The sequence below is a fragment of the Eumetopias jubatus genome, unplaced genomic scaffold (assembly GCF_037043125.1).
Source record: "Eumetopias jubatus isolate StellerSeaLion01/CBP00866 unplaced genomic scaffold, mEumJub1_p1.0 scaffold_1, whole genome shotgun sequence".
Taxonomy (NCBI): Eukaryota; Metazoa; Chordata; class Mammalia; order Carnivora; family Otariidae; genus Eumetopias; species Eumetopias jubatus.
In genome coordinates, this window is record NW_028274807.1 from 156,347,029 (window position 1) to 156,368,571 (window position 21,543).

Sequence of the window (21,543 nt, forward strand, 5' to 3'; positions counted from 1 at the left end):
ACAGGCTGATTTGGCAGGCCTAGGGGAGGGAGGGTAAACAACTTGCATTTCTAACAAGTTTCCCCATGTTGTTGATGCTTCTATGCTGCAGACCACAGTTTGAGAAACAGACACTAGAGAAACACCAGAGGTTTTTGTTACTTATAGACCCAAGTCTCATGGTGGCATTAACTATCTTTAAGGACACAAAGGCCAAGTATAATATAATCTATGTTTTATTTTATACTTCTCTGATCATTAAAATCTAAACAGAAGTTTTGCTTAAACATAAAAAGAAAAAAAGAAAAAAACATTAACAGGATTAAATACTGGGAATAGATGAAGGGTGTGCAAGGAAGGGCTGTCTTGGGAAAGGCTGCACATTTGCAGGCACACTGGCAAAATGGCCCATGAAGCTCAGACCTGGTGAAGACTGTGCTTAAGCCACAGCTCAGTCCTGAGGCTTGGGCACAGAAGGCATCTCATTCCTGCTCCTCCCCAATCCAGGCTGCATGGGCACAGAACAGTGACAGCATATCTCCCAAGTGCACCGGACATGTCTCTTCCTTCAGCGTCTTCAGGCCAGAGTCCCCTGCTCTCCACACACACATGCACACTCGTTTGCACTCACCAAGCACATGAGTGTGCACTTATGTCTGGGAACATGCAGTCACATTCATACACAAACAATGCTTCTGATTTCAGGCCTCTCTCACCCTCATAGGCTCAGGTTCCAACTCCAGAGTCAAGATGTGTGTTAGTGTCCTTAGCAGACTGACAAAGGGCCACTGCAGAGGCAGGGTGTCAACCATCCTTCCTGAGGACACAGGCAGGGAGAAACTGTATTCTGTACCTTGCTGGTGTGAAGGAAAATTCTACTGAGAAACTGAGGCTGCCTGGGCTCATTAGGGAGGTCCACATGATGGTTCTGAGAAACCATCCAGCCCTGCATCACTCCTCAATAACCAGTTGATAAGAAAGCAGAGTGTCAGAAGGCCAGTCCCTAGGAGGTCCCCCAACCCTGTGAGATAGGAGATACAGTGGTTGTCTGGATCCAGGGCCTGGTGCCATGTCAGCCGAACCATCACTTCTGCCAGGTACAGAAGAATCGTCACCTGGCACAAGAGCAAGCAGACACAAAAAATAACAACTAAGTCAGAGAGTCAAGTGTCACTAAGAAACACTAGCAAATTTCAAAGGCAGATACCAAGGTGGACATGTCCACTCCAAGGAGCCCCCTTCCTCTAGCTTTTCTTGGGGTCAGTGCCCAGCTCTGAGCTCATGCAGAGGCAGGAAGTCCACCCTTATCCATACTTGCCTAGCCTCCCTCCCTGTGGTCAGGTCCTACTTGTGGCAAACTGAGGTGCCAGACAGACCATCTCTGCTACACCAACTCCTCTCACTGTCCTTGAAAACTCAAGACATAGACCTTATTGGGACTTCAATTTGAGTTTGTTGGAAGCCCTTGTATGGGCAGCTTTGGACAGTAAGGCTTTCCTGAAAGTGCCAGTAGTGAGCACAGTCCCGGCTTCATTCCAGGGCTCCTCGGTCCCCTGTCCCAGGCTGACTCCAGCCCTTTCCGTGCTCCTGCTCAAGACAGTTTGTCAGAGTGCCCCAACCCACTATTCAGGGTCAGGGACATGCTGCAATTGTAAATGCCCTAACTCAGGGAGATTTGAGCACGTCAGTCCCTAGCTCTAGCACTGCCCTCCTAGAATTGCCCATCAGTGTCCACAGTTATCTCTGCAGACAACCTGGGCCCACGAGGGGCATCAGTCAGCTAGTCTGGGCAGACAGTCTGCTGAGTACTACCCAGAGGCAGGCACCAGCTTAATCTCTTTCATCATGTCCTTATCACCATCCAGCCCTGACTAAAGTCCCTGCATGCCTTTCAGCAACACTCCAGCAGGGGACTGGTCTCTGCCCACCCTGTCTGTGATGGTTGGTGTGCATGGCACAGTTTATCGGCTGGACCCAGTCATCAACTTGCTTCACAGCAACTTGCTGCAACTTCAGGATGAACCTTTGGTCCTGAGGAGTGTGCAGTGTGCTATACGTAGTATGGAGCGTGCCTTGTGGGGGGTGTACCCTATTAAATGTGCAGTGTAGCATGTGCTGTGTGGAATGTGCAGTGTGAAGTGTGCAATACAGAGTGTGGAATGGCCTCTCTGTCTGGATCATGCCCTTGGGCTTGAACAAGTTGACTCTTGTAAGATGGGGGTCCTAGAACCGCCCCCCTCACCAACCAAGACAAATCTTGCCGGCTGACCAACCACTGAATGCTGCTCTGATACTGCTATAGTCATCCTCACCTGGATCAGGCTTGCTAGCAGATAGAACACCAAAAAGATCTTACTGTCTGGGACCAAATGGCCTTCCACCAAGTAGAGGATGTAGAAAAAAAGTCAGATGGCCCGGAACCACCGGAAAGAGCAGGACTCGGGCTGATATGGAATTAATTTCTGGAAAAAAGAAAACCAAGGAGATTGTGTGACGTGCTGGGCAGCAGAAGCCACCTTGGCATGTGGCAGTTTCCAGTGAGGCATCCACATTCATTTATCTATTACATGAGTGTTTACTGAGCACCTACTATGTGGCAGGCACGTTCTTGCATATGGGGATATACTCCTGTCCCTTCCCTCATGGAACTGACATTTTAGGGAAGAGAGAGAGAGGGAAAAAGAACAGAATCGAGTAGCAGAAACAAACAAGAAAAGTCATTTCAAACTGACCAGTGTGAGGATGAAAATAAACCAGGATAATGTGGTAGAGAACAAAGTGTATGTTAGTAGGATGAATACTGGAGACTAGAAGCCCTCAAGAGAAGATGACATCTAGGCTGAGATACGAATCTGGAGGAGAGGACTCTGGGCAGAGGAAAGGGAACATGCAAAGGGCTTAAGGTGGAAGAGAGCTCTGGCATGTGGGCGAAAGAAGGCTCAGCATGTGGAATTAGTAATCCAGGGAAGGGTGGCACACTCATGGGAGGCCTCAGGCAGCCCCTTCCTCACGCTAAGCCTCTGGGACTCATTCGGCACATTCTCTTTTGGCTTCAGTACTCTGAGAATTTGAGACTCTGCAAGAAGTGTGACTTCCTTGCCCCAACCACACACACTTAAAAATTGTAACATATGAATGCAACTGACTTCTCAACAGAAATAGAGTTTCAATAAAAAGTCTCCATTTGCCTCTGAGTTAATATATTTCATCAAACTAACAAGAAAGAGGAGGAACAATCATACCGCTTAGAAGCTAAAAACACTACCATAAAATAATATGTAGAGAGGCTGAGAACACTCAAGAGCTCCAAAATCTCTTCATGATGAAAAATTAGACAAGGTATGAAAAGATTCTTTGGAAAAAAAAAGTAGAAGCAAAATAAATAATTGCTATTGGTAGCTGGTCCTAAAACTCAAGAAAATCTATAGAAACATTACATAGATAAGAATTCAGTAAAATATTTAGATGCTGCTATAGCATCTGGGTGTCCTCCACCACCCAGATCCATATGTTGTAAATCTAATCCTCAATGTGATGGCATTTGGAGATGATTAGGTCATAAGGGTACAGCACTCATGAATGTCATTAGTGCTTATAACCTTATAAAAGACATCTCGGACACTTCACCCCTTCCACCATGTGAGGACACAGTGAGAAGACAGCTGTCTACAAACTAGGAAGCAGGCCATCACCAGACAAAATTTGCTAGTGCCTTGACCTTGAACTTCCACAAACTACAACTATAAAAAATAAGCTTCTTGTATTTATGAGCCACCCATTCTATACTTCCATTATAGCAGCTGAACTAAGACAGATACAGAAATAATAGAGAAAAAGAAATAGATTTTCTTTTTTTAAAAGATTTTATTTATTTATTCATGAGAGAGGGAGAGAGAGAGAGAGAGACAGAGAGAAGCAGAGGGAGAAGCAGGCTCCCAAGGAGCAGGGAGCCCGATGCGGGACTCGATCCCAGGACCCCGGGATCATGACCTGAGCTGAAGGCAGACGCTTAACCATCTGAGCCACCCAGACGCCCCTAGAAATAGATTTTCTATATATAAATGACAAATCAGAAAATTCAATGGTAATTTCCACTTCAAGACAAGATGGTTAGACATATTTCTTCCTATTCCTCTCACTAAATACAACTAAAAACCCTGGACATTATATATAAAACAAACATAAGAAGATTTGAAAAGGTGGAGAGAAAAGGTGGGCTGGCCAGGGACCTGGGGACCCAACAAACACAGAAATGAATTCCCTGAGTTGTTGTTTTGAGGGAGTTTTGCCTCATATATCCCAGACCAGATGCTAGAGCAGTCAGCAATCCAGAAATGTCAATGGCCACAGACAAAAAAAAAAAAAAAGAAAAGAAAAACCTCAACAAAAGCCCACTCTGTCTAGCCAAAAGTCCATAAGAGGGACAGCCTAGCAAAACACAGAACTTTTAGGCAACAACTTCTCTATTTCAGCCAAACATCACAGGAAAAACTGCAGCCCCACTTCCATCCGCAAAGGCCAAGAGGGGAGCCTGGACTTCTGACCAAATCTAGGTGGAATGTGCCACTCACCCCTCTGGTTGAGGTGGGATAGAGAAGGCTGAGTGGAGAGTAAGCAGTACTCTGCCTGGTGGTAATGAGCTCCCCACTCAACCATGTCTGTGAAAGCCATGTGGGCAGCAATAACAAAGCTTTCCTCTCCCTCTCAGCCAGGGTGGTGTCAGAGGAACGTGGACCCCTCCCCAGCCCACCAGCAATGAAGTGCTCCTCTTCCCCCAGTGTATGAACAGAGGTGGTGGGTTTGGTAGGGGTGGGGGGAAACCTGGACTTCTACCCCCACCTGGCAGTAAGGAAGCAAAGCATTCCCTTTCCTTCAGTAGTGCAGTGTCAGAAAAGGTAGCTGAAAGAGACTTAAATGAGATCCAGAGTTTCATAATATATACCCCGAATGCCTGGGATTCAATCTGAAATCACTTCTTATAAAAGAAAAAAAAATTCAACTTGAAAAGACAACCAACAGACACTAAGAATGAGATGACACAGATGGCAGAATTATCTGAAAGCAATTTTAAGGAATCCATTGTAGAAATGCTTCAACCAGCAATTACAAATATACTTGAAACAAATAATAAAAATAGAAAGTTTTGGTAAAAAAAAATTAGAAAGTCTCAGAAAAGAAACAGAAGATACAAAGAAGACCCATGTGGAAATTTTAAAACTGAAAAAATACAATAGCCAAAAAAACCCCAAACAACTCAATGCAAGGGATGACTAGCAGAGTGAAGAGGGCAGAGGAAAGAATCCATGAACTTGAAAAAAAACTATGGAAATTAGCCAATATGAATAAGAGAGAATAAAATAGGCTGGGGGGAAAACTGAACAGAGACTCTAGGGCTTGTGGGACTGTAACAAAAGATCCACCATCATGTCATCAGAATACAGGAAGGAAAGGAAAAAGACAGTGGGGCTGAAGGTGTATCAAAGAAATCATGGCTTGAAATTTCCTAAATTTGGCAAAGGATAAATCCATGTACTCAAGGAGCTCAGTAAACCCCAAACATGGCAAACCCTCAGAAATCCACACCAATGTGCATCACAACTCAAAGACTAAAAGGTAAAGAAAAAGTCTTGAAACAAACAAAAGACAAAAAAATAATTCTAATGACAGTAATTTCTCATCAGAAACCAGGGGATTCAGAAGAAAGTGGCACATTTTTCAAGTGCTGAAAAGAACCATCAACCTTGAATTTTATATCTGGCAAAAATATCCTTCAGGAATGTGCCAGCAAATCTACCCTAAAAGAATGGCTAAAGGTAGCTCTTTTTTTTTTTTTTTATTTATTCATAAGAGACAGAGAGAAAGAGAGGCAGAGGGAGAAGCAGGCTCCCCGCTGAGCAGGGAGCCTGATGCGGGACTGGATCCCAGGACCCTGGGATCATGACCTGAGCCGAAGGCAGATGCTTAACCATCTGAGCCACCCAGGCGCCCTAAAGGTAGTTCTTGAAACAGAAAGGAAATGATTAATAGAAAATGCAGTGGGAGAAAAGATCCAAGTTTTAAAAGTAACAAAAAGAAAAGACCTCAAAAGGTTTCCAGTGGTTCTCAGAATAGAATCCAGTCTCCCTTCCTCAAGCTTCAAGGACCTATAACGAAACCCCTCCCTCCCTGGTCTCAGCTTCCTCCATCCTCTCCCTTGCTCGTTTTGCTCAGGTCTCCCTGGCCTTTCAGTTCTTCAGACTTACCAAGCTCCTTCCTGCTTCTGAGCCTTTGCTCAGGCTGTCCTCCCTGCCTCAAACGCTCCTCTTGCTCCAGCACACCTCCTCCCCCCACACCCTCCCCTGCTCCCCCCATCATCCTCAGAGAGGAACTTGCCAAACCCAAATCTCAATATCTCCTGAAATTCCTTCCACTGAACCCTGTATTTTTTATTTTAAAACATGCCATAATTCGTAGTTAAATGCTCCTTTTTTTGGTATGTTTATCTGCTCTTCTAGATCATGTAAATCCATGTGGGCAAGAATCAGCTTTCTCTGACTCATCACTGCAACCTGACACCTAGCACCTGGCAGAATTAAATATCTGAACGAATGGATGAATCAACTAGAGGCAGAGATAGGGAGTCAGGTCTCTGGGAGGAGGAGCTGTGTCCTTGACGATGATCTGGGCTGAGGTCAGCACTGGTCTTAGACATCTGTTGCTACAGAGCAGATTCCAATGATGGCAATTTTGACTTGTGTAAAGAAATGGCCACATGGCCTCTGGAAGACACCAGACCCACCTGAGGTGCAGAAAGTGGAGCATGGGTTAGGCCAGAACTGTTTCATCCAGAGGGGGAGAACACCAGGCGTGCTCCACATGTGCAGGTAGGTGGAGATCCGGCTGGTCTGAATGGCCACCAGATTGCCACCAACACCTGGGAGGAGAAAAAGAATGTGGTTTCCCCTTTTTTATGCCAGTCTCTAAGTTCTATCTCTTATTTTAAGTCTATGTCCTCCAGGAAGCCTTCCTTGACTGATTCAGCACTGGATCTTTCTTCCTTCTCTCCCACTTTACCACAGATCTTGTTCGGTCCCAAGCAAGGGTAAACTGGACCTTGTGAATGAGGTACCACCTTGACAGCTATCTTTTACGGTGAAGGAAGTGTGACTGGCAAAGTAGGTGTTTAATACATATTTGTTGGGTAGAGGGAGGGGGTGTGGAATAGGAAGAGAGGGAGGGAAGACAGTGATAGAAAGGTCTATGGGAGGGTATCTTGATAAGCCATTCAAAGTCGTAGGATGTGACAGGAATCAGATTCCAGACTGGAACATCTGAGAAAAAGAAAGTTTTTTTTCCCCCTAAGGTGGGAAGGAGACAGAAGAAAAATTGGGGACAGCAGCAAGAGAAGAGGAGCTATCATATGCAACAGGCCTGGGGCTTACTGCTGAGGCCCCAGCTTCCACATGGAGTGGACTGTGCGCAGCCCTGCCACGACCCCAGGGCCCAGGAGACAAAGGTCATGCCAAGCTCCCTCTGCGGGGCCAGGATCTGGGACTGGCAGAGAACAGGGCCTACTCATGGCCATCTCCTTTAGAGGGTGGGTGGGCTGCCCCCATTTGATTTCCTCAGCCCCCTGGGGATTAATCCCTCACTGGGCCAGATGTGCCCCAGTGATCTCCAGAGGGAGAAACCAACTACCCTGGATACAGAGAATGGTCTGTGGGCAGAGGACAGCTGCAGATCTATTTTGCTAGATCCACATGATTTTTTATGTATGTATATATGTATGTATGTATGTTCAGTCAGCCACCATATAGCACATCATGAGTTTCTGATGTAGTGTTCAATGATTCAATAGTTGCTTAGCACTGGGTGTTATACACATGATTTTAAAAAAAGGAAAAAACTTTTAAAAAGTAACTCAAATTAATTGCCAGCTTCTCCTAACAAGTCAGTTGAGACAACTCCAGACCTCCAATCTTGACAGGCAGCAACTGGCTGGAGCTGAGCAGGCCCCACTCCCTCCAACCCAAGAACATGTTCTGCAGCGTGACTGTTCCCTGCCACTCCTTGCAGCCCAGTTACTGTCACACCTGCTGAACTCATTCAAACTGCTTTTGTGGCACCAGAGGCATCTGAGTTGGTGACATACAAGGAAATCTTTCCAAGTGTTAAACATCGGGACCTGACTCAGGTGATGCAGTCCGCTAGGTGGCCAGCCCCTTGTGTGAGTGGCCAGCCCTGCCTCTGTTGGGAGCAGAACTACTGGGTCTCACTGACATGCAAGGTACAATCACCTGGGTTCCCATAGAAGTAGGGGGGAGGGGTACCCAAGGGCCTCTGAAGCCTGTTTCTTTCTTACTTTTTTTAAAGATTTTGTTAGGGGAGAAGCAAGATGGCAGAGGAGTAGGAGACCTAAATTTCCTCTGGTCCCAGGAATTCAGCTAGATAGGTATCAAACCATTCAGAACACCTACAAACTCAACAGGAAATCAAAGTAAATAGCAGCAACTCTCTGAACAGAAAAGCGAGCACTTTCTGGAAGGTAGGACGTGTGGAGAAGTGAATCTGAGGCGAAATTCTGGAAGATAGATGGCGGCGGGGAGGGAGCCTCTGTCAGCTGGCTACCGGCAAGTGATAGAGCACAGAGCACAAAATCGGAATCTGCTCCACTGAGGGACATCACTCCAGTGGCTAAACGGGGGGTGGAACCCTCGCTGGGACAGTGTGGTCTCAGGACCCTTGGGGTCACAGAAAGACTGGGGGTGCCTGAGTGCAGCAGAGCTCCCAGGTATTGGAGCAGGGAAGCTAGCTGCAGAGACGGAGCCAAAGAGTGGGCTCTCAGCTCAGCATTGCCGTAAACCATGATCCGTGGCACAGCCAGGCCAGCGCTCTTCCAGTAGGGACCCAACAAGTGGCAGATCTGGAGAGACTCCCCTTCCTGCCCAGGGAGGAGTGGCGCAGGAGCGCACCTCAGGGATCTGCTGGGTTTGGAGACTCCACATGGGGTCGGGTGCCAGAGATAGAAACGCTCGGTCACAGGCCGGGTGAGCACAGAGTGCGGCCGGAGACTGGGGAGACAGGAGTGATTGACTGCTTTTCTCTGGGGGTGCACTGAGGAGTGGGGCCCCGAGTTCTTGGCTCCTCTGGGGTGGAGATTGGGAGGCTGCCATTTTCACTCTCGTCCTCCAAAGCTGTACCAAAAGCTCGCAGGGAACAAAAGCTCTGGAGAGCAAACCCGAGCAGATTACTTAGCCTGCACCAAGCAAGGGCAGGGCAATTCCACCTCCGGCCAAGACATTTGGGAACCACTGCAACAGTCCCTTCCCCCAGAAGACCAGCAAGAATAGCCAGCCAAGACCAAGTTTACTGATCAGTGAGAATGGCAGAACTCCAGCACTAGTGGAATACAGCACAAAGAATTCATGGTTTTTTCCCCCCATGATTCTTTAGTCTTTCAAAGTTAATTTTTTAAATTTTCTTTTTTTCTTTTTCTATATTTTTTGGTTGAATTTTTCTTCTTTCCTTTTTCAACGAACATCTTATCAATTCATTTTTTAAAATATTTTTTAGTTTTTCATTTTTTACAGTCATATTCTCTCTTCATTGTATTTAAAATTTGGGGATACAGTTTCTTCTAACAGACCAAAATATACCCTAAATCTAGTGTATGACATTGTCCTAGTGTCCTGCCTGATCACATTCTCTTTTTTTAAAAATTTTTTTCATTCTTTTTTCAACCAACTTCTTATCATTTCCTTTCTTAAAATCTTTTAATTTTCATCTTTACAGTCATATTCCATCGCTTCATATTTACCCTTATTTGTGTGTGTGTGTGTGTATATATATATATATATATATATATATATATATATATATATATATATATTTTCTTCCTTTAAAATTTTGGGAGACAATTTCTTCTACAGACCAAAATACACCCAAAATCTAGTGTGTGGCTCTGTTATTTTCACCAACCTGATCATATTCTTTTAATCCACCTTTCATTTCCCCCCAGTTTCTGGTATCATCTGATTTGTTTAGTGTATATTTTTCTGGGGTCATGGTTATTATCCTGTTAGCATTTTGTTCTCTCATTCTGCTATTGTCCTCTGGTCAAAATGACAAGATGGAAAAAAAATCACCTCATAAAAAAGAATAAGAGGCAGTACTGACTGCCAGGGACCTAATCAATATGGACATTAATAAGATGTCGGAACCAGAGTTCACAATGACGATTATAAAGATACTAGCTGGGCTTGATAAAAGCATGGAGGATATTAGAGAAACCCTTTCTGGGAAAATAAAAGAACTAAAATCCAACCAAGTCAAAATCAAAAAGGCCATTAATGAAGTACAATAAAAAATGGAGGCTCCAACCGCTAGGATAAACGAGGCAGAAGAGAGAATCAGTGATACAGAAGACCAAATGATGGAGAATAAAGAAGCCGAGAAAAAGAGAGACAAACTACTGGATCACGAGGGCAGAATTCAAGAGATAAGTGATGCCATAAGATGACACAATATTAGAATAATTGGGATCCCAGAAGAGAGAGAGGAGCAGAAGGTATATTGGAACAGGCATCAAAATCCAGGAAGCACAGAGAACTCCTCTCAAAATCAATAAAAATAGGTCAACACCCCGACATCTAATAATAAAACTCCCAAGTCTCAGAGACAAAGAGAAATTCCTGAAAGCAGCTCGGGACAAGAGGTCTGTAACCTACAATGGTAGAATCATTAGACTGGCAGCAGACCTATTCACAGAGACCTGGCAGGCCAGAAAGGACTGGCATGATATATTCAGAGCACTAAACGAGAAAAATGTGCAACCAAGAATTCTGTATCCAGCTAGGCTGTCATTGAAAATAGAAGGAGAGATAAAAAGCTTACAGGACAAAAAAAGCTGAAAGAATTTGTGAACACCAAACCAGCTCTACAAGAAATATTGAAAGGGGTCCTCTAAGCAAAGAAAGAGCCTAAAACTAACAGACCAGAAAGGAACAAAGACAATATATAGTAACAGTCAACTTACAGGCAATACAATGGCACTAAATTCATACCTTTCAATAGTTACCCTGAATGTAAATGGGCTAAATGCCCCAATCAAAAGACACAGGCTATCAGATTGGATAAAAAAACAAAACCCATCGATATGCTGTCTTCAAGAGACTCATTTTAGACCCAAAGACACCCCCAGATTGAAAGTGAGGGGGTGGAAAACAAATTACCATGCTTATGGACACCAAAAGAAAGCTGGGATAGCAATCCTTATATTAGACAAATTAGATTTTAAACCAAAGACTATAATAAGAGATGAGGAAGGACACTACATCATACTTAAAGGGTCTATCCAACAAGAAGATCTAACAATTGTAAATATCTTTGCCCCTAACATGGGAGCAGCCAATTATATAAGCCAGTTAAAAATAAAATCAAAGAAACACATCGACAACAATACAATAATAGTGGGGGAGACTTTACACCCCCCTCACTGAAATGGACAGATCATCTAAGCAAAAGATCAACAAGGAAATAAAGACTTTAAATGACACACTGCACCAAATGGACTTCACAGATGTATTCAGAACATTCTACCCCAAAGCAACAGAATCCACATTCTTCTCTAGTGCCCACGGAACATTCCCCAAAACAGATCACATCCTAGGTCACAAATCGGTCTCAACCTGTAACAAAAGACTCGGATCATTCCCTGCATATTTTCGGACCACAATGGTTTGAATCGAACTCAATCACAAGAGACAAGTCGGAAATAACTCAAATACATGGAGACTAAAGACCATCCTACTAAAGAATGAATGGGTCAACCAGGAAATTAAAGAAAAATTTAAAAAAATTCATGGAAACCAACGAAAATAAAAACACAACTATTCAAAATCTTTGGGATGCAGCAAAGGCAGTCCTAAGAGGAAAGTATATAGCAATACAAGCCTTTCTCAAGAAACAAGAAATTTCTCAAATACACAACCCAACCCTACACCTAAAGGAGCTGGAGAAAGAACAGCAAATAAAGCCTAAACCCAGCAGGAGAAGAGAAATCATAAAGATCAGAGCAGAAATCAATGAACTAGAAACCAAAAGAACAGTAGAACAGGTCAACAAAACTAGGAGCTGGATCTTTGAAAGAATTAATAAGATTGAGAAACCCCTGGCCAGACTTATCAAAAAGAAAAGAGAAATGACCCAAACAAATAAAATCATGAATGAAAGAGAAGAGATCACAACCAACACCAAAGAAATACAAACAATTATAAGAACATATTATGAGCAACTCTATGCCAGCAAATTAGATAACCTGGAAGAAATGGGTGCATTCCTAGAGATGTATCAACCACCAAAACTGAACCAGGAAGAAATAGAAAACCTGAACAGACCTATAAACACTAAGGAAATTGAAGCAGTCATCAAAAATCTCCCAACAAACAGGAACCCATGGCTAGATGGCTTCCCAGGGGAATTCTACCATACATTTAAAGAAGAATTAATACCTATTCTTCTGAAACTGTTCCAAAAAATAGAAATGGAAGGAAAACTTCCAAACTCATTTTATGAGGCCAGCATTACCTCAATCCCCAAACCAGACAAAGACCCCATCAAAAAGGAGAACTACAGACCAATATCCCTGATGAACATGCATGCAAAAATTCTCACCAAAATACTAGCCAATAGGATCCAACAGTACATTAAAAGGATTATTCACCACGACCAAGTGGGATTTATTCTTGGGCTGCAAGGTTGGTTCAACATCTGCAAATCAATCGATGAGATACAATACATTAATAAAAGAAAGAACAAGAACCATATGATCCTGTCAATAGATGCAGAAAAAGCATTTGACAAAGTACAGCATCCTTTCTTGATCAAAACTCTTCAGAGTGTAGGGATAGAGGGTACATACAACAGTATCATAAAAGCCATCTATGAAAAACCCACAGCAAATATCATGCTCAATGGAGAAAAATTGAGAGCTTTTCCCCTAAGGTCAGGAACACGGCAGGGATGTCCACTATCACCACTGCTATTCAACATATTATTAGAAGTCCTAGCCACAGCAATCAGACAACAAAAAGAAATCCAAGGCACCCGAATTGGCAAAGAAGTCAAACTCTCACTCTTTGCAGATGATATGATACTGTATGTGGAAAACCCAAAAGACTCCACCCCAAAACTGCTAGAACTCATACAGGTATTCAGTCAAGTGGCAGGATATAAAATCAATGCACAGAAATCAGTGACATTCCTATACACCAACAACAAGACAGAAAAAAGAGAAATTAAGAAGTCGGTCCCATTTACAATTGCATCCAAAACCGTAAGATACCTAGGAATAAATCTAACCAAAGTGGCAAAATACTCATGAAAGAAATTGAGAAAGACACAAAGAAATGGAAAAACATTCCATGTTCATGGATTGGAAGAACAAATATTGTGAAAATGTCTATGTTACCTAGAGCAAATCTACACATTTGAGGCAATCCCTATGAAAATACCATCCACTTTTTTCAAAGAAATGGAACAAATAATCCTAAAATTTGTACAGAACAGAAAAGACCCCGAATTGTTAGAGGAATGTTGAGAAAGAAAAGCAAAGCTGGTGGTGTCACAATTCCGGACTTCAAGCTCTATTAGAAAACTATAATCATCAAGACAGTATGGTACCGGTATAAAAACAGACACATAGATCAATGGAAAAGAATAGAGAGCCCAGAAATGGACTCTCAACTCTATGGTCAACTAGTCTTCAACAAAGCAGGAAAGAATATCCAATGGAAGAAAGACAGTCTCTTCAACAAATGGTGTTGGGAAAATTGGACAGCCACATGCAGAAGAATGAAACTGGACCATTTCCTTACACCACACACAAAAATAAGACTCAAAATGCATGCGCAGCCACACTGCTCTGGGTTTCAGTCTGGAGGGCTGCTTTCCCTGTCACTACAGATGCAGTGAGAAGAAGGATCCAATGTTCATAGCAGCAATGTCCGCAATAGCCAAACTGTGGAAAGAGCCAAGATGCCCTTCAACAGACAAATGGATAAAGAAGACGTGGTCCATATATGCAATGGAATATTACTCAGCCATCAGAAAGGATGAATATCCAACTTTTGCATCAACATGGATGGGACTGGAGAAGATTATTCTAAATGAAATAAGTCAAGCAGAGAAAGTCAATTATCATATAGTTTCACTTATTTGTGTAACATAAGGAATAGCATGGAGGACATTAGGTGAAGGAAGGGAAAAATGAAGGGGGCAAAATTGGAGGGGGCAGATGATCCCTGAGAGTCTATGGACTCTGAGAGACAATCGGAGAGTTTTAGAGGGGATGGGGGTGGAGGGATGGGTTAGCCTGGTGATGGGTATTAAGATGGCACATATTGCATGGAGCAAAACAATGGTGTTATACGAGAACAATGAATCATGGAACACTACAACGAAAACTAATGAGGTACTGTATGGGGACTAACATAATAAAATTAAATTAAACTTAAAAAAATAGTCTCAAAATGGATGAAAGACCACAATGTGAAAGGAATCCATCAAAATCCTAAAGGAGAACACAGGCAGCAACCTCTTCAACCTCAGAAACAGCAACTTCTAGCTACACATGTCTCCAGAGGCAAGGGAAAGAAAAGCAAAAATGAACTATTGGGACTTCATCAAGATAAAAAGCTTTTTGCACAGCAAAGGAAACAGTCAACAAAACCAAAAAACAACCAACAGAATGGGAGAAGATATTTGCAAATGACATAGCAGATAAAGGGCTAGTATCCAAAATCTATAAAGAACTTATCAAACTCAACACCTAAAGAACAAATGATCCAATCAAGAAATGGGGCAGAAGACATGAACACACATTTCTGCAAAGAAGACATCCAAATGGCCAACAGACACATGAAAAAGTGCTCAACATCACTCAGTATCAGGGAAATACAAATCAAAACCACAATGAGATACCACCTCATACCAGTCAGAATGGCTAAAATTAACAAGTCAGGAAATGACAGATGTTGGCAAGGATGCAGAGAAAGGGGAACCCTCCTACACTGTTGGTGGGAATGCAAGCTGGTGCAGCCTCTCTGGAAAACAGTTATGGAGGTTCCTCAGAAAAGTTGAAAACAGAGCTACCCTATGACCCAGTAATTGCACTAATGGGTATTTACCCCAAAGATACAAATGTAGTGATCCGAAGGGACACATACATCCCAATGTTTATAGCAGCAATGTCCACAATAGCCAAACTATGGAAAGAGCCTGATGTCCATCGACAGATGAATGGATAAGGAAGATGTATATATATATATATATATATATATATATATATATACAATTGAATATTATGCAGCCATCAATAGGAATGAAAGCTTGTCATTTGCAACGACATGGATGGAACTAGAGGGTAGCATGCTAAGCGAAATAAGTCAATCAGAGAAAGACAAGTATCATATGATCTCAATGATATGAAGAATTTGAGAAACAAGGCAAAGGATCATAGGGGAAGGGAGGGAAAAATGAAACAAGATGAAACCAGAGAGGGAGACAAACCATAAAAGACTCTTAATCTCAGGAAACAAACTGAGGGTTGCTGGAGTGGGGGGTGGGAGGGATAGGGTGGCTGGGTAATGGACATTGGGGAGGGTATGTGCTATGGTGAGCACTGTGAATTGTGTAAGACTGATGAATCACAGATCTGTACCTCTAAAAGAAATAATACATTATATGTTCATTAAAAAAAAAAAGATTTTATTTATTTATTTATTTTTTGACAGAGAGACAGCACAAGCAGGGGGAGCGGCAGACAGAGGGAGAAGCAGGCTCCTTGCTGGGCTGGGAGCCCGATGTGGGACTCGATCCCAAGACTGCAGGATCATGATCTGAGCCAAAGGCAGACACTTAACCAACTGAGCCACCCAAGAGTCCCTGAAGCCTGTTTCTACAGACCCAGAACACCAGGGCCTGGGACCAAGCGAAGTGTGCAGTAAGTTATCACGTTTGGTTCCTCTCCTGACTGGCTGGTCCCATTTATAGATTCTTATCAGAAGCTGGACACGAACCAAGCTTTGGTTAAAAGAGGGTCCTCACCATAAATGCCCACAGGGTCTAAGCCTAAAAGGTGAATCAGTGAAATGTTGGGTGAAAGACAACGGGGAATGGAGGGGATTCAGGCAAACAGAACAGCATAAATCCTATCTCAGTGGCAGCTGATTCTCACCTCACTGAGAATGTAAATTCAGTACTATCACAGCCTTGCTTTTTAAGGAGAAAACAGAAATCCAGATTTTTATGTGCAAATGTCTGAGTTTTAAATGTCATCAATGAATCTAAGTTTAAAAACAAAACAAAACCATGAGAAGCCAACACCCCAGTTCTGAAGGCCACATTCTGTCTGCAGGGGCCAGCAAATCCTGGCTTAGACACGGTATGCCTTCAACAGGTGGGATTTAGCTCTGCGGGAAGGCTCAAGTCTCCGTGGTGACTAGGAGGAAAAGGGTGTGAGCTGGTGGAACAGTGGGCAGGGCTTTCTCCCCAAGGATCTCCTTCCACCTGAGACAAACCAGTCCAGCAGCTGCTGCCCAGCAGAAGCATGGCCATGGCTCTGAGGGCCTGGGAACAGATCTCTGAAGTTGCTGCTGTCAGATCCCATTGCCCTGGCCCTGGGGGCCGGCACAGCCCAGCACACTGAGGACCCCAGGTGACGGTGCTGCCGATACCTACCACATATAATGGGAGTAAATATGGCCATGCCTTTGTACTGCTGTTTAGAAATAGTTTTGTTCAAGATGAGCCCTCCGAAACTGGGGAGAGAGTAGAGGGCAAATGGTTAGTTTACCCTTGTAGATGACCTGGCACACCTCTATACAAAATGTTTCATCAGCCTGCCTTCTCAGCTTAGCAAACACTTTCCTGACCCCTACACAAAATATCTGTTGTAGCCAAGCTGGTCTCCCCAGTGTCCTCTGCACTATGCGTGCTTGCTTCTCCACCTGTATTCTGAGCCTCAGCTGTTTCAGAAGACCCATCAGATAATGTCAGCCCATTAAAAACAAATGACAAACTCCCCTCCAAGGCCACTTAGCTGGCTGGGCTCTGCCACGTGACCCACGCCCTGAAATGTAACTGAAATGCTAGTTTCCTGAGCAGAAAATGGAACCTGCATGAGTATCGTCCCATGCTGCTTGTTCTCAGAGATGCCACAACAAGACCTCACTCCCACCAGCCCCTGTAGTTTAGCAAAGGCTGCCCTGCCGCTATAGCCCTGGAAAAGTTAGACCAGTTTGTATAAGGAGCCCAGGAGCTTTCTGGAAGCAAAGACACCTAGCCCATAACTCCTTCTCCCTGAGATTCAAGGTTAGGAAGGCACCTCAGAAAAGACTGGGTGGCCCCTGTCCAGGTCTACTAACAGAAAGGGCTCTGGAGGATCAGGTTTCAAGGGTAGAAGACCTGAGATGAGCTGAAGGGCCCAGGGCCAATAATCCCTCAGCCTCCCAGGTCCCATCAGCAGCCATGCTATAGAAGTGGTGTTCACAGAGGCAGGTAGGGGGCTCCCTACAGCCTAAGCAGGGGTCCAGGCCAGTGAGAGCTCTGGCAGCATGGGAGCGGGAGACCCAGTGTCCTGCAGCGCCATGATGGGTCAGGGAGTGGAAGCACTAGTGCACCCATCCGATGTTCCCAGGTTGGCTCTGCCTGGCTCTCTGGTGCTCCTGCAATTGTAAATAGGGCTGCCTCTCAGAATAAGTAAGGCCTAAGGTTCCTGGTGAGAGGGAAAGAGATGAAGAATAAAGAGGTATGACTCAACCAGCACCAGGACTTTAGGGAGGAGCCCACAGCAACCATGATTGCCGCCCTCACTCCAGAGGTTCTGCAGCTCTCAGGCCACTCTCCTTGTCCACAGAAGCCACGGGTGGTGTGTGAAGGGAGAAGTTGGTGGCAGCCCTCGCTCATGCTCACCTGCTGATGACCATCGCTAGGATGATTGGGAACCACCCAAACTTCAGGATCTTCATGATGGGTGGGTTCTGCTTGGCAATGAGGACCCAGACGGGGATCAGGGCCATGAAGCCAATACACAGCAGCGGCGTCAGATATCGATTGTCTGTGGGGAGAGGGAGGGGACGCATGCCAGGGCACATGAGCATGGCCTGCTGGGCCATGGCCTGGGTTGCAAAAGTGAGGGGTGGGCAGAGAGCTAAAAGCACTAGAGGTCTGAGGAGACACTTCTGTCCCCAGCAGCTTAGAATGGGCCAACCTAACATACCTCTCAAAGAATTTGTACCATCTCATGAAGCAACTGGAAAAGCTCCTCTTTGTCCTCAATTCCTGTCACTGTCCCCTTCACCTTTCTTTTTTGCTATTTTCCTGACATAAGTACCCTCTTCCATCTCCTCCCATGCCAACCTAGTTATTATTATTAATGGTGGCATTTATAGGATTGTGACCATGGGCCAGCACCGTGCTCAGCATTTCCCAAGCACAAACTCATTTCACATTCTCAACTACCCCTCAGATAGGCATACTACAGTGTGACGAGGTGGCCCACGAGGACTCGAGCCAGCATGCAGAAATCAGGGCTAATGCCAGAGTTAACTAATGATGCCAATCCTGCTTCTGGCTGAGGCCAGCCCAAGGTGACCTCCTTGGCATCCATGGGTCTCAGGGCCCAGAACATGGCCAGCTTTGCAGCTACTCATGCCCATGTCATTTTCTTGCACTGGTGTGAGTCATGAAAACACACCTGAATGTGGGACACCTGACTGTACCTCGGGTCCGGCCAGGGCCCAACACACACCAGCACCATTCTCACTCACACTCTTCCTGCTTATTCTCTGTGTGTCACCTTCCAAATGCACACAGAACAAGACACCAGCTTTCTCTAGAACTGTCTTCTCACCCCTTAGCCCTGCTTCCAAAGGGCAGGCTTAGGCAGGGTGGTGCATGCCCCTCTGCAGAGTGGGCCTCAGCACTCAGAGGTGTGCAGGTGGGTCTGCGCCCCACACCCCCTTTCTCTGAGCAGCATCATTAGGAGCATCTCCCACTCGTCTTTCTCTGCACTAGGCAATCATGGTCCATTCCTTTCCTTGAGCAACTACAAGGAAGGGTGGGCCACAGGTGCCCATGGTGGGCTCCGGACAAAGTGCTCCATGGCAGAAGTGGCCAGCCTCTTCACCATCCCAGGAGATGAGGGACGAGCCCAGCAAGCTCTAAGCACGTTTCGAAGGCTCTGGAAGGCAGCAGCCTATAGGGGCACTACTTGTGGGACAGTTTTGCAGGCCAGTTGTTCTAGAATGACTTGGAAGCCCTGACAGAGGTTCCACCTCATATTTTCCCACCACCATGATGAGTACATCCCCCCGCATATGGCTTGTCTTCCCAACTGCACTGACAGGTGACACAGTCGTCAGTGAAGATTTATCCGATACACGCCAGGCCCAGTGAACCCCCCAAGCACACCCAAGGTGTAGTCACAGTCTAATTTGAGAGATGGACCAGCCCAACACTACTCAACGGCTAGTAAGTCATGTGTTGAAATGCGCACTATTTCAGTAGGGGTACAGCAGGGTGGAGAGGAAGGGTCTCGGGACACCTATAAAACTCCATTAGCCAACCCATACACAAATCTTATTTTATAAATTCAGTTTGGTTTAAAAGGAAAATTAGGTCATCTTATCATTGGATCTTCACTGCCACTTACAGGAACTTTGAGAATCTCCCAACCATTAAACATTGGTGGCAAGCATATCCCGGGGTGGCAAGGAGCCAGGCCCAAGGCTGAGAGGGAAAGGTTTCCAGGGCCTGAATACTCTCAGTGGCAGGTACTCTGTCAGTATGCTTCAGATGCCATCATGGAGATGCTGGGTGATCTCTCATGGTCCTGGGTCCACATTCCCACAGGGCAATGCTAAGCCGGAGCTTCAGTGCAGCTGTGCCTTTGTCCAGGCATTTCCTCCAATGCTCCCCACTGTCCTCTTCACCATCCGCACCACTCACTGATGCCACCTGCCCCCCTCCCAGCACTCAGGGTTGTGACCATGCTCAGAATCCACACTTACTAGATCCAAACAACTGCAGGTGGCCAGCTTAGGTGGAAAGTAACAACTGTGACACTCAGAGGGGAGTGGTCAGCTGTGGAAACCTAGCAGGTGAGAACCATCTGGCAAGGGGGATGCTGCCTGGTCACACTGCCCAGGGCATGAACAAACCTCGGTACTCCCAGGACACACCTGGGGAGACCCCTGGTGGGGTCAGAGCCTCTAGCCGTGAAGGCCCATCATACAAGATGTGTGACTGTCTCCCTCAGCTGCTGACCAGGGCACCGGACCACCTTCTGAGGAGCCCTGGGCTCCTCACACCTTTGGAGGGACCATATGCTGCTGCTGCCCATGGCTGTGACACTGCTGCTTGGGAGTCCCTTCCTGGGTGGTTTGTATGTGTCCAACGTGAACTGCCTTCCCATGGAGCTCTGTTAGCCTCCAGTCCTCCCTGGCCTCCCCGTGCACCCCTGTCCTAAGGGGGACACAGACAACATATCTGTTGACCCGAGTGGTTGGGAAAGCTTCAGATACCTGCTACAGAACACCTCAAATCTGCTGAATGACCTCAGGCTTTGTCTTGGGAAAAGTAGGATTTCTGACCCCACAATAGACCCCATAGGTTCCTTTCTGTGTGAGGGTGCCTGATCTGAATGCTGTGGGCTGGGTGCGGATGTCATACCCAGACCTGCTCGTGCCCCCCCCCTTCTTGGGGCACCCCTACCTTTGTGTTTGTAGAAGAAGCTGCTGACAAAAGCCAGAAGGGACAATGTAGTGAGGTCTCCCAGGCTGGCAGCAATAGGCGTGGCAATGTCTGGGTTGAGCCCGAGCTTCGGAGCGCCAATCACTATACAAACCATCAGCATTCCTGCAGAGAAGAGACAGAGGAAACTCAAAGCACAGGATGAGAAGGTGGCCGTGAGGCTGCTCAGTAATGCCTCGATCCACATAGCCCGAGCCTGGAGCCAGGCTGCCCTGACACTCAGTTTCACTGCTATGCTGGAGCCTGAGAATCAGGCAGTGGCAGTGGGAGGTTGGGGGGGGTGGACCCCTGTGACAGCCTGCAAAGAGCAGCCTGAAAGCTTTGATGATACACTCAAACCCATGGGGGAGATAGCAGGGAGTTGACTCCCGGGCTCCCCAACACCTGGGACTACAGACATGAAGCTCACAGCCCCTCACTGCAGGAAAGAGGACTCCAAAACTGCTGTGAACGATGGAGTCCCAGGGGCAGGGCATGGCCTCTTGTGTCCACTGGAGTCCCCAGGGAAACAGGTACCTTGGTGGGATTAGCAACGCGAGAGGTTTGTTAGGGGCAAAGACTGTGAGGGGGGAGTTGGGGGCAGGGGAACCAGGAGAGCCACAGGATGGTGCACAGGGCGCCCAGGGTGGGAGAGGGGGAGGGTAGGAAGGGGAAGCAGGTGCAGACTGCACTGAAGTACTTTCAGTGGGGCCACATCTCTGGGGAACAAGCTCATGTTGGGAGCCCAGCAGGGCCACCACTAGGTGCAGGCAGCAGGTGGCCTCTGCCAGTGGG

General features: G+C 45.8%; 1 pseudogene; it reads right to left on the reverse strand.

Annotated features, from left to right (window-relative positions):
• Positions 1–879: 879 nt before the first annotated feature.
• Positions 880–21,543, reverse strand: part of LOC148165084 (solute carrier family 41 member 3-like) — a 30,539-nt pseudogene continuing 9,875 nt past the window's right edge.